Source organism: Ctenocephalides felis, unplaced genomic scaffold (assembly GCF_003426905.1).
Source record: "Ctenocephalides felis isolate EL2017-DRISC unplaced genomic scaffold, ASM342690v1 CF-g0.4_SCAFFOLD_01170, whole genome shotgun sequence".
Taxonomy (NCBI): Eukaryota; Metazoa; Arthropoda; class Insecta; order Siphonaptera; family Pulicidae; genus Ctenocephalides; species Ctenocephalides felis.
The window spans coordinates 45,129,789-45,144,433 of record NW_020537324.1 but is presented as its reverse complement, the minus strand read 5'-3'; positions in this window follow the sequence as shown (position 1 = coordinate 45,144,433).

Genomic DNA, 14,645 nt, shown 5'->3' with positions numbered 1-14,645 from the left:
TCACATCGAATAAATAAATCGTAAATAATTGCATAATGTCTTCCGAGTCGGATGGTCAGTGCGGCCGACCACCTGACCCAAACCTTTTTACCTGCCGCTCTGCGATTGGAGAGTCAACAGCAGATGCAAGAAACACTAGCTTAAATAGATTGAGTGACATGGATTTTTGTGATACTGAAAGTGTAATTAGTGTAGAAAATGAATCAGTTAGTAGTTGTGATTTGAACATTAAGAATAGTGTTAATGTTAATTATAAATATAATATCAACGATGTAAGTGCAGATAGTAATAAAAGGGAAACGTTAGAACAAAAGGAAAACAAAGGGGAAAACAGTAATTTAGCGTCAAATAATAGTGATACAACAATGGAAATAACAAAAGATCTAATAAGTGATAACAATATAAACGATCAAAATAAATCAGATGAAAGAGTTAATCCATTAAATAATTTGATACGTTTCGAAGGTTGCGATATGGGCCCTTACACTATATTTGTTGAATCCAAGGACAAAAATATAGGCCGACTACACCCGATGGCCTTGGGAAAAATCATACATAATGCAGGGGCATATTTCAAATTTGGTTTGACAGAAGTTTCGGTTATAGGAAAAAATAAAGTGAAGATGGAATTTAAAAGCGCCAGGGTGGCGAACAAAATTCTAGATGACAAAATTTTAGAAAAAAATAATCTGAAGGCATACATCCCAAAATACCTACTTGCAAGGCATGGCATAATATTTGATGTGGATGCGAATCTCTCAGAACAAGAAATTATAAACGCCATTGAAACAGACATTCCGATTATAGACGTGGTATGTTTAAGACCGAAAAATAATAATACAATAAAATACTCATCACAATGTGTCAAATTAACGTTTAGGGGCACAAGTTTACCGAATAAGGTAGCTATACATTCGGTAAAATGTGAGGTTCGACCGTTTGTACAGAAAGTGGTCCAATGCTACAAATGCTGTCGGTTCAATCACGTTAAGGACCAATGTAGAGGAAAAGAGAGATGTATGAAATGTTCCGGAGAACATAATGCGAAAATATGTATAGCATCCAAATTTATATGTGCGTTGTGCAATGGGGATCACCCTGCAAATGATAAAGAATGCACGGTATTTATTAAAAATAAAAAAATTAAAGAAATTATGGCTTGGCAGAATCTAGCATACCATGAAGCCAGAAATATATTATATAAAGACAGCTATGCAAATAAGTCAAAAGTCGGATTCAGTTTCACGGGCAAAGATAAAGAATTTCCAGGTTTGTATGCAAAACCTGCATCTAGTACAGACAACAAGATAACTAAAAATAGGTTCGACGCCCTTTCTGATCTAGAGGAGGAGAAGCAACCGGAATTTTTAAATCCGACAATCTTTCATAAACCTAAAAGAGCGACTTACAAAATTTCCAAAAGCAATACTCCATTCAATTCTGGATCTTCAATAAAAAAACAGTCAGTGAAGGAACCTGTATCAAATAGAAACAACAAAACCGAATTTAACCTCAACCCAAGAAAAAGGTTAAAACCGAGCGTGGAACGTGAATCTGCAATAGTCGAAAATAATAGCAATGTTCAACAAGATGGTTCATTAAATTTCTTAAACGAATTCATTGAAAAAATTAAACATATATACATTCCTAGTAGCGCTGAACATTATAACCTGTTGTCAGAAATACTAAATAAAATGATGAGGTCCAAAGTTGGACCCGACAAACAAGTTTGATTTGGCCGTGAGCACAGTATATTACGTATGGAAGCTTAAATTTATTTAGTGATAATAACTTAAAAATAATAATAATAATAATAATGCTAAAAATTATTCAAATCAATATCAGATCTGTTTTTTCAAATAAGCTGCATCTAGAATCCTATTTGAACACCAACCATATAGATATCGTAATATTATCTGAAACATGGCTCAAAGATAATAATAGATTTCAGATATCTGGATACGCCTTTATATCAAAGAATAGGGAAGATGGTTATGGAGGAGTTGGAATACTTATCCACCGAAGATACCAATTTCAGACGTTAAATTTAAACAGTTTCATTACCAATAAAATTCAGATTTGTGGAATTAAGCTGGTGATACAAAACATAACACTTAATATTGTGGCGATTTATTGTGCCCCCGGGCACAAGACAGGAACGGAATATTGGGTGTCGCTATTCCAGGAACTAAATCAACCGTTAATTCTAGCAGGGGACTGTAATGCTCACCACATAAGTTTTGGAGGGTTAAAAAACAATAATGCAGGCATAAATCTTAGTGAAGCCATAAACTCAGAGGGTTTATGTCTTATGAATGACGGAGCACCTACAATGATAAGAAGGCACGATAGGAATCCTTCCGCGGTAGACTTAACAATATGCAGTCCATCAGTGATGATTAGGGCCGAATGGAGTGTATTAAATGAAACTCTAGGGTCTGATCATTTAGCAACTAGTATTAATTTTAAATTAGGCAATGAGAATAAGTTTAAATACGATCATAGTCTAGTAAACAGATATCGGTGGAAAATTAAAGATGCAGATTGGTCAGGTTATGCGCAAACTGTAGACAGAATGTTATCGAATACTAATCTCAACTCCAATCCGATGACTTCCTATTCCAAGTTTATTGAATGCATTAATAATGCAGCACTAATGAATATTCCAAAAACAAATCCGTATTTGGGTACGAAATATAGAAATAAATCAAATCCTTGGTGGGACGAGGAGTGCAACAAAGTGAAGAAAATAAAATCGGAAGCAATTCAGAAATACAAAGAAATACCAAACATAGACAATTATATAAAATACAAGCGAGCGGTAGCTAAGTGTCGATTTGTATTTAAAAAGAAAAAATACGATAAATGGACAGAGTTTTGTAATTCCTTCTCCAGAAACATGTCTTCACAACAAATCTGGCACCATATAAAGGTTATGAAAAATGGAGCCACTCGAACCAATGCATTTCCTAATAACTTAGCTGATCAGTTTCTTAACTCACTTACTCCGGATACGGTAATTAATGACGTCAACATACAGGACATGAAAAAAAATGACGAATTAGAAGGTCCCTTTACCATTGATGAATTACATTTGGCACTAAAAAGGAATAGTAATACTGCGCCGGGTAATGACAATATACATTACCCCATGCTAAGTAACCTATCAGATAAGGGAAAAAAAATTCTACTGAAGGTCTTGAACGACATCTGGACTAAAGAGATTGCTGTAAAAGACTGGAAGACATATATCACAATACCAGTCCTAAAGCCTAATAAGGATGCAACAAAAATAGAATCATATCGGCCGATTTCTCTAGCGTCATGTGTGTCCAAAACATTCGAACGCTTAATGAAAAGAAGAATCGAGTGGTGGCTCGAGAATAAGAAGAAATTGCCAAGTTACATGCAAGGTTTCAGAAACAAAAGAGGCACGTATGATGTTCTAACTAGTTTCGTCTATGAAATTCACAACAACCTGGCCAAGAAAAATTGTGTATTGACTATCAACTTGGATTTGGAGAACGCATACAACAGGGTTCAAATACCGATTTTAATAAACATTCTATATGAATTAAAACTCCCTAAGAGATTTATTGTTCACATTTATCACTTATTGAAAGATCGAAAATTAGTCCTCAGATGTAAAGATACGCATTATGGGCCACGGTATATGTCGGAAGGCTTACCTCAGGGTTCTGTCCTTAGTCCCTTGTTGTTCAACGTATACACGGCACACCTTCAAAATGAGATTGGCCAGGACGCTCGGATCATGCAATATGCAGATGATATAATATTATCACATAGTGGAGTGTCATTAAATGATGTGATCAAAAAAATGGATCAGACCATGACGTCATTTGGAAAATGGACCACATCACTGGGATTTTCAATCTCCGAGAATAAAAGTGCAGTATCGTTTTTCACCAGACAAAGGAATTCTATTGCGATGGAGTCAATAAAATTAGGTAGATACACCTTAAAAATACAAACTACCTCAAAATGTCTGGGTTTGACTATAGATAACAAATTACGATGGGGTCCACATTTGGAAAATCTGTCAAGAAAATGTGAAGATGCAATAAATATCTTGAGGGTATTAAATCACATGATGTATGGCGCTGACGTAAAGGTTGCAATCAGGATATATAAACAGCTTATATTATCTAAACTCGATTATGGCTGCTTCATTTATGGGGATGCAAGTAAAAATCTACTACGCAAACTGGATACCCTGCAAAATAAAGCTATAAGGTATTGCCTGGGAGTTTTGCGTTCAACGCCCATTAACGCTTTACATGTGGAAGCACACATAATGCCTCTGCATTTGAGGAGGAAACTGTTAGCAACGAAATTCGTTATTGACAGAATAAGGTCCAACAACGTAGAGGTGATACAAAAAATTAGTAGTGCTAACAGCTGTCAGAACAGACAATATTGGCAAAATAAGAAAAAACCTATACTTATGTCAACGATCTCAGAAACTGAATACAAATGCAAGCCATTAGAAGAACAAAACAAAGCAACAAAATTCTACTTTGACTATGAAATCTCGACTACAAATCTTCAAAATATCATACAGACGGAATTTTGTAATATATATAACAGTTCAATTGATTGGGGGTATAGATTAGAAATTGAAGATAAAATTAAAAACACGTTTCCGGACGTCGAGGTTTTCTTCACAGATGGTTCAAAAGGTCCTGAGGGCGTAGGTGCTTGCATCTATCATCAGAACACTAACTCATATACTAAATATAAGTTAGATATAAATGCGTCGATTTATAGAGCTGAAATGTACGCCATAAACAAATGTATTCGAAACATCGCCTCACTTGGCTTGGAGAAAGCCGTTGTATTCAGTGATAGCCGATCATCTTTAGAGAGCCTGCTATCTATAGGCAGGGACCCAAGTTTTTTAGTGTTAGATACTCTTAGTCATATACACAACATACTCTCGAAAAGAAAATCCGTTTACTTAATTTGGATCAAGAGTCATATGGGAGTAACAGGGAATGAAGCTGCTGACAAAGGAGCAAAAGATGCAATAAGCACGGGTATTATCGTAGAAGATGGAATATCCCACCAAGATATCAAAAACCTCTTTAAGGCAAAGATATATAGGGAGTGGCAATTGGAATTCCAAGAGTCAAGTCGTGAAAAAGGACAATTTTATGCAGCCATACAAGAACAAATTCCCGCCAGACCATGGTACGACAAATTTACGAGGAGTCGTCATTTTTACTGCATTTTTAATCGTCTGAGAACCAATCACACCTTTACGCCTTTTCACTTGAATAGGATCGGAATTAACGTCAATCCGTACTGTCTTTGTCTTGGCGAAGCAAATAATGCAGATGCCAATCACCTAATTATGGAATGTAGGCATATGGAGGATAAAAGAGAAAAACTATGGAATAAATTAACAAAACTGAGGATCCCACTTCCCACAAACCTGAGACTGATGCTGGCAGACACTGTAACTTATGATGCTATATACGAGTATATATGTGAAACTAGATTAATGGTATAGAGTTTCAACATAGTGTAATAAAAATTAGGTGAATATGTGTATTGATGTGTCTTTGTGTATGTATATGCGTGTATGTATATATGTATATATGTGTGTGAATGAGTATGTATGCATGTGGATTTATATATATATATATTAGTCTTAATTTTTGTAGATGTGAAATTCTGTAGATAATGGCCAATGTACAAGCTTACAAAGCCAATAAAAAAAATAAATAAAAAAATAAAAAAACCTTGATTCTTATGATTTTGCTATCGGGAGATAAACGGTAATCTATGAAAATCCATAATAAAAGTATTTTCTTCCGTTGGTAGTTTTTTAGCATTAGTTAAAAATGTAATTATTTTGAAAAACACCTTTAAAATTAAAATAAGACATTCAACCTGTTTGCCACCTGGCCGTTCCAAGTTACCCCGTCTATGGGGTAAAAAGGTCTGAATAACAAATTTTTGAAAGACATCAAAAAAGCACAATTCTACAATGATGAAGTAGCTGCCAGTTTTACTGAACGTAGTCAGATAATTGTTCGTTTGAAATGTGTTATTTGTTGTGATAGAATTGGTTTGATTATTATAATATAAATAATATTTGCTCAAAATCAAACTGCTCTACATGTATACTTTTTATTAAATTTACTTTAATTCATGGACTGTTACTTGAAACTTTTCAAAAAGCAGGTCAAAGAAGAAATACTCAATTCATTTTCTATCTGTCCTCGCAAAAATTTGAAAATTCAGTAGTAGCTCAGTAGTATTATTTACAATTATACACAAAATCCAGAATCCAAAAAGAAAAACTTGAAACCTAATCAATAAGTCGAAAGACCAAACAAGACTTGGATTAGATTATACCATGTTTTCTATAGAAAGTGTATAAAACTTCCAGTTTGATTGTATTGACAAAATATAGATAATACCTTATTGTATATAACATTCAAACATCACATCCTTATACACTTAAAGTATTAATTTTTTTGATTCTCTTGAAATTGTTTAGAATATACTTTACTTAGCAAAACAACGTTTGCCGGGTCAGATAGTTATTTGTAAATTACATGTTTAATTGTACTCCAACACATCGTTATTTTAGTTTTAACATGGTTAAAAAGTGAATAACAAACATTATTGCATGAGATATCGCAACTTTTGTTAATGAAAATTTCTCAACATGTATTATTAGGAATATTTTAGTATAAGATGAAGATGCAGTTTAAGAAATCTAATATGCTAAATACTTGATGTCTAAAACACGCTGATCAATCTGATTATTTATTTCTTATGTTGCTAAAAACAAATTCTACCTAACATTGAAAATCTATCTTGTGTCATCCGATTATTTCATAAGACTTGAACAAATATTTTTCAACTTTAGGGTCACTGTTACAATATGACGCATTGTCGTCACAAAATGAAAACGATAATCTGAACAATGTGCAACAAGCATTCTTTCAAAACAAGCAAGATATCATATCTGTAATAGAGCAATTATTTTCCTATAAGATTCCTATGTATATCTTCCGCAATGAATAGCATGATAAACTAATTTATATGAATACTTTAAAATTAAAAATAAATGCATTATATAATAAGTATATCAACACAGTTATAATAATATAATATTAAACTATTATAGCGGAAATACGGACAAAATTGAATATATGAACAGAATGACTCAGCTGACTTATTTAAAAAAAAACTGGTTTTAGTAACTTTCCCAAGACCGTATAACTTTATGAAAGCCACAATCACAATCTTGTCAGAAGTTGATCGTCATTGTCACAATCTGTATGGCGCCTTCAAAGCTTTATTTTGAAGTTCATCAAGTTTTGTGGGGACTTAATTATTGTTATTTATAATTATTTCTATTAAAATCAATGCACGTATGTTAATTTTAAGTAATAATCAGGTGTTTCTTATTCAATTTTATTATGCAATCTGTATATATTATTAAATTAAGCAGATAATGCTAATTTTGGTTGGGAAAGATATTGATTAGTTTGGTAAAGATCAGCTGGCATGTATTTTTGTAATTAACTTTTGAAAAGAAAAATTCAACGATTTTGATGAATTTTTCTGCGATAGATGATGCCATGGTTTTCTAGAACATACTGAAATATTGCTACCCTGAGTCCTTTAATTTAAAAAATTTACAAAGTTTGAAAAAATTAGCAGCGTTTTTTGACGTTTCTTAAAATTAAACCTTTTAGCGGCGTTTTGCTAAAAAGATTAAGTGGATTTCATGAAATTAAAAACCATACGATGAAACTTGGTAAGCACTCGCGTTGATTAGCTTTTTTATGCGATCCGCTGAGCCGTTTCTTTATAATTTGCAGAAAAGTGAAAAATTTTTCTTCCACGTTTTATCCAAAATTTCTGAATTGATTTTTAAAATTCAAAAACTATTCGAAAGATATTATTTTTGGAGGTCGTGATGATTAGTTTTGAACAGCCGTTTCTTCGTAATTAATTGTGGAAAAATTGATATCATGGTCCAAAAAAACATACTAAAATTTTTCGGCACCACGGCGTGTAGTATAATTTTAAAAGTTCATCAAAGTTTGAAAAAATATCATAATTATGACAAAAGTTGATTATGTGAGGTGATGAATCAAACATTGTCAATTCATTATAATTTGGAATAATAAGCTACAATTTTAGAAAATACAAGCACGTGTCTGTGCAGTGTAACTAATATAATTACAAATAATTTCAATGTGTTTGAGAAATTTCAATTGGAAATCGCAATGTTCAGCAATGCTAATTTCCCAAAGAGGACCAAAAATTTGTATCTCAGTATGTTCTCACTTTATATCGTCCTTACTATATGGTCAAAATGGTTTTCGTAATAGGTTGCATTTACTATAATAAATATGTTATTTTAGTTCCTATATAATTAAAATACAATGTTACTGGTAGACAAAGCATCTAGTATGGCAATATGTTTTTCCAATTTCCTATCATTTACACTGCATAATGTAGAGAGACCTATCACAAAAGCTGCCTTACGAAAGCTGTTCAACACGTTAAATTATTTTGCATATTTCTCCATTATTGTCATGAATAACATTTAAACCATATAAAGAAGAGTGCTCGAAAACGTCTTGAGGCGAAATCGTAAAAATCGTTATTTTATATGTTATTATTTTTATACGAAACGGTTCAATAATATTTGAACCAATATTTTGCGCCACAATTTGTGTAGCAATGATGCAAAACACTTCTTATAGGTATATCAAAAATATATTTATATGCCATGTATATCCAGAAAATGTAAGAAGGGACCAAAATAGTTCATCCGCGGTATCGACAACCAGATCGATCAACTTGTATCATATTTGATTGGCAGGCTAACTTGTATTTTTCATCAAATGTATTGCTAGATATCAAGCTTCTTGGACAGTTACAATATTGTAAAAATTGTCTGGACGTCGGGTGCACTGATTATTTTGATGCAATTGTTTTATATTTCCATGAGATATCGAGCCAATTCTCGGATAAAATAGAAATGTAATACTATATTACGGGTCTATCTTCATATGAGTTGCTACTTACAAACAGCCAAAAAGCCATGTATTTTCTGTGCGATCAGGCGTTTTACAAATAAAACTTAACTTCACGAGACATCAAACAGCTGCACTCATGATAAATTTGTTTATTGACGTTTGTATGTTTTTTAAGTTAGATATAGTAGTTATATGTGAAAAGCAAGATTGCACAGCAAATTTATAGCTTCTTGACAGTACGTTAGTACCGAATCATATAAAGATAGACGGGTAACATAGCACCACCATAACATTTCTATTTTATGCAAGAAAGTGGTCTCTCCTTAGACAATAATACCAGTAATCTAATATACAGATTAATCATTTGAACGCAAAAAGTTTACTATATGTTGAAAAGTCTTAATAATTTTAATTTACGTGGGATTTTATTTAAACATGTTTATATTAGTGTAGTTTGCAAGTTGACTTCATTTTGCTATATTGTTTAAATGCTGGAAGATCGCTCATTTGCAAAAGTTTATTTTATCATGTTTTTAGGATTTATACAGTATTCAATAACAATATGGAAATGTACTTCCAAATATGCAATATACACATGTCATAAACAATGTTGAAACAAAGTATAGTAACATTTTTCAGAAGTTAGAACAATCAATAACTTTAACAATTAAATTGTTATTGACCCATTTCATCATTTCTCAAATTCAGTAAATAATAGTGTTAATATTATATTTTGCTCACGTTTCAAATGAGGTCCAGTTATTTTTCTAATGCCCAGTAACAAAAAATAACACCACATCCGAGGGAAGATATTGTGAAGGAATATGGCAATACGCAAAACAAATTCGCATGATAAACACAGCCATAGACAAAAGAAGAGCGGACACTGCTATTTCCAATCTGTAGAAATGTGTTTTATTTCATTTCAGCCGAAAGATATATGTATTATACGTTTGATTTTATTTTTCAAGAAAACCATACCAGAAACGCAATCCGTAATATAATATTTACATATTTTTGTTTTTGTTTTCAAATATTAAGTATCATTTTTGTAATTTTTTTTAGAATTTGGTGAATGATAATATAGCATTACAGTTACAGAGCCAAAATGTACAGAATGAAAAATACAAGTGTTTAACATTCTTTATATCCATATCGACCATTTCGTCCGCGGGTAAAAAGGTTCACCTCCAATATCTCAAAAACAAATGAATAGTGGCATTTTTTACGATAGTGTTGCAAAGTAAAGAAAAATTATGTAAGTCAATTGACTCGGCTTGTGAAGCAACGATGCTATTAGGAGATAAACAGTCCTGTTTGAAAATCTATAACAAAAGTATTTTCTTTTGTAGTTAGTTTTTCTTGGTTGTGAGCACAGTTATTTAGTTTACGAGACCTTAATTTAATTTTTAAATTAATTTAATTGTTTTATAAAATATATTGTTAATTTTAAGTTAGATTCAACGGATATTTTTAAATAACCTTTGTAATAGCTTACATGTAGGTGGAGCAAAAAGGGCCAGCTGAACCTTTACCCTGGTAAATGTGTAAGCAATCAAAAATAGTAAACTAGTGGTGTATGGCATCGTGCCTTAAGGCAAATTGCTAGAACTTACCGAACCGTAACGAAATGTTCGAGGAATATTAAATGTTTTCAAATAGGTTTTTATAAATAAATACTGTAACATTGCCTAATATTTATAAGAATAATATAAACTGAATTGCAAAGTTAAAATTATTTATTTGAAATATATAAGTGAGCTTTAGAACATAAGCAAGAATTAAAATTAAAATCTGAATTGTTTTCGACATACAAAAAATTTTTTTTTTGAAAAAAATAAAAATAATATTTTTAGCTCCGTATCGTTGAAACGGCTGGACATGTCTTTGCCAAAAACTAATCACCACTTCTCCCCATCATTACGAACTAAATGTTTTTTAGATAATTCAAATCGGATGCTCCGTTCTCTCAAAATTTCGATTTCTATTTTCGGCACTCCGTAACGACTGGACCTGCTTTTGCCAAAAACTAATCAGCACATCTCCCTATCAACAGGAATCGAATGTTTTTGAACCATTCAAATCGGTTGATCTGTGCGCCCGAAAACGTGAACGAAAAAATGCGGACATACAAAACACACACACACACATCCATTTTTTCTGAGGTATGCCAAAATGTTCAGAAACCTTCAAAACGTGAAGATATGCATTTTCGATTTTCGACCCATTACTATAACTACCTTATGGGAAGTTGATAAAATTGTAAATTCAGTTGAAAAAACAATTTTACGAGTGACAAAATAAATCAGTAATTATTTCAACTCTGCTGATGAATATTTTTCATTAAATCTCCGAAACCGCTAGACCTGCCTTCATGAAAATTTGATCAATTCTTCATCTTGTCAATACAAGTAAAATGTTTTTTGAATTATTATTAAAATTATTATTAAAATCGATTTATTTATTTATGCCAAAATATTCAGAAACCTTTGAAACGTAAAGATATATATATATATATAAATTTTCATTTTCGATTTTTTGCGATTACTATAACTTACCCTGCGGGAAGTTAAAAATTATATTTTGCATTGGTTGAATATTGCAGCTATTATTTCATAAAATCTCATCAAAATTAAAAATAAGATATTCGATCTGCTTGCTTACTGGCTGTCTCATTTTACCCTGCCTATGAGGTAAAAAGAGACAAAGGACAATTTTTAGAAAAATTGTTTAAAAATTTTTATAATTAGAAATTAACAGGGAATTTTACTGGACATGGTTGATAGTGGCTTTTTTGATACGTGTCATTTGTTGTGATGTAGTTCTTTTGGTTTAGACAATATAATTAATTACTAAAAGTAAAATTGGGCCTATGTTCCCGCCCTACCGTTATGTATGTATACGTTACATACATACATACAAAATTAATTAATTAACAAGGATATTTATGCATAGAAAAAAAGAAATACAAATTTGACGATATTTCAGAAGAAAATTCGATTCTTTTAGCTGTTTTTAGTGCTCATTGTTTATAGTGAATCATGACATAAAGATAATGTAATATTACATATTTATAGAGTAATATTTTGAAAAATAATCAAATGCAAAAACAACAATTACAGTTTCTTTTGATAACATTGCAGTAGAGTGGGGCTAGAAGGTCCGCCGTTTCTTAGGTCCACCGATATATAAAAAACAAGTAGGTTCAAGAAGTTTTTAACAACAATATTTGAAAGTAGAGAAAAAAAGATGCATAACCATCATCTTAATTCTTGCAATGTTGGTATTGGAAAATAAACGGAAATGTTTCAAACTCCATAACAAAAAAATTTCTTTCGTTTACGAGATCTTAGTATAATTAGAGATCGTAGGATATATTAAAATTTTCAAGTATGTATACATTATTTAATTGTTATATAGGATGTACTGTTAATTTTAAGTTAGATTCAACAGTTAGTTTATATAACATTTATACGAGCTTACACGTGGGAGGGGTAAAAAGGACCAACTGAACCTTTAACCTGGCAAACGTGTGAACAATAAAAATAGTAAATAAAAAATTAATTACGTAAACTGAATTTTATAAGAGATAAATTAAATAAATAGTTATTTCAACTCTTCTGGTGAATACGTCTAACCAAATACTAGATCAAGGTTATGAACCGTATTATCTCTGTAAAAAATAGGTGACATTTTTTAAAAACAGCAAACAAAAAAAAAACACATTTCTACAATGATGGGAGTTTTACTGAACATAGTGAGATTTGTTTGTTTGATATGTTTTGTGATTTTCACAAACATATATATATATATATATATATATATATATAACTATATATCTATTCTATTCTTAAGTACTCGTATTTGTGTATATATTTACTATTCTAATGACATGTTTACATATAATTTTCAAGACCAAAAACTCTAAATTAAAAAAGTCTCGTTACTTGCTCTATATTTGAATTGCGATGTTTATAATCAATATTAAAAATGATATAACCTATATTGATAGCCTTGAACAAATATCAGATCTCTAATTAATAATTTGATATTATGTGACTATATAGTTATAATTATTAAATGATAGTAGCAATTCAATTTACATATTTTGTAATCGTTGTCGCATGTGTGTGTTTGCATCTATATCAAGACAATTTTACAATATTTTTGACGTATAGGTTACGTTTTCATTTGACTTTTAACCATGAAAAATTTCAATTCCAAGGATATGTTTAAATACTTACTTATTAATTATCCTAAGTAGTAAGGCGTTCGGTAATGATTTCAACAGTTTTAGTGCCGCACTGTATTTAATATTTTCATAAAAATATATAACAATTTAAAAAAAAACAGATGTCATTGTGCGTGAATTGTTTGATATTGACATCTTGACGTTGATAATAAAACTTTTCCCATTTTCCAGATTTTCTATTACGATCATGCAGGCATCTAATTGGAAAGTTTCTAACTATGTTATTGAATTTAAACGGTTCTTATCTAGGGCCTGCATGTAACAGTATGATGCAGTATAACAGCATTGGATGGCGTTCAGAATGTTTCTGAACCAGAGACAATATAATACAATATATGGACCAGAGACCTTATAACAAGTGGTGCATGGCATCGTGCCTTAACGAAAACTTCCCGTACCAAAAATTATTTTTTTTTAAAAAGATTAACATTTCTGAAAAAAAATTACTTTGAAAAAATTAGATTTCTGAGAAACTTTAAATTTTTGACAAAAATTTACTTTTTTTGATAAGAAAAGACTTTTTGAAATAAAAAAGTTTTATTTGAATATTTTGGAAATTCTGAACTTTTTTCAAAGCAATAGTACTATTTTTACTGCATCTATACGTATTATTGAAATCTCTATAAATTATTTGATAATTTGATGTACCTATGTCTAATGATCATTTTCGACCGCCAAATGGCATTTCTTTTACTTTTTTAATTTTTTCATTAGATCTTCGTTTAATCAGTCCTTCATCTTGTCAATACAAGTGAAATGCTTTTTTAATTATTAAAATCGGACGCTCCGTTCTCTTAAAAATTGGGTTACCATTTGTGCCACTTTTTGCCCCGTATCTTTGAAACGGCTAGATCCGCCTTTGCCAAAAACTAATCAGCACGTCTCCTTATCAACATCAATCGAATGTTTTTTGAATAATTGAAATCGGTTGAACCGTGTTCCCGAAATCGTCGACGGAAATTTGTATCCGCATACACACCATTTTTTCTAAGGTATGCCAAAATGATGACTTCTAAAACTTGTGAAACGTAGAGATATACTCGTATACAAATTTTCATTTTCGATTTTTTTGAGATTACTATAACTTAACCTGCGGGAAGTTAATAATGCATAATAGGCAATTTCTTATCTATAACATAAGGTCTATGTTTCAATTAATAGGTAACCCTTTTTTAGATTGAGAAGCCAATTCTCCGATAAAACAGAAATGTTATGGTAACGCTGTGATATTTCTAGAAAAAAACTAGAATTAAAAAAAAAACAACTAACTGATTTTGAATGTATAAGTATCAAACCATATATGGTATATAAATGAAAGGGGCACAAATTATACGATTGGTTTACCTACTGCAAAGCAA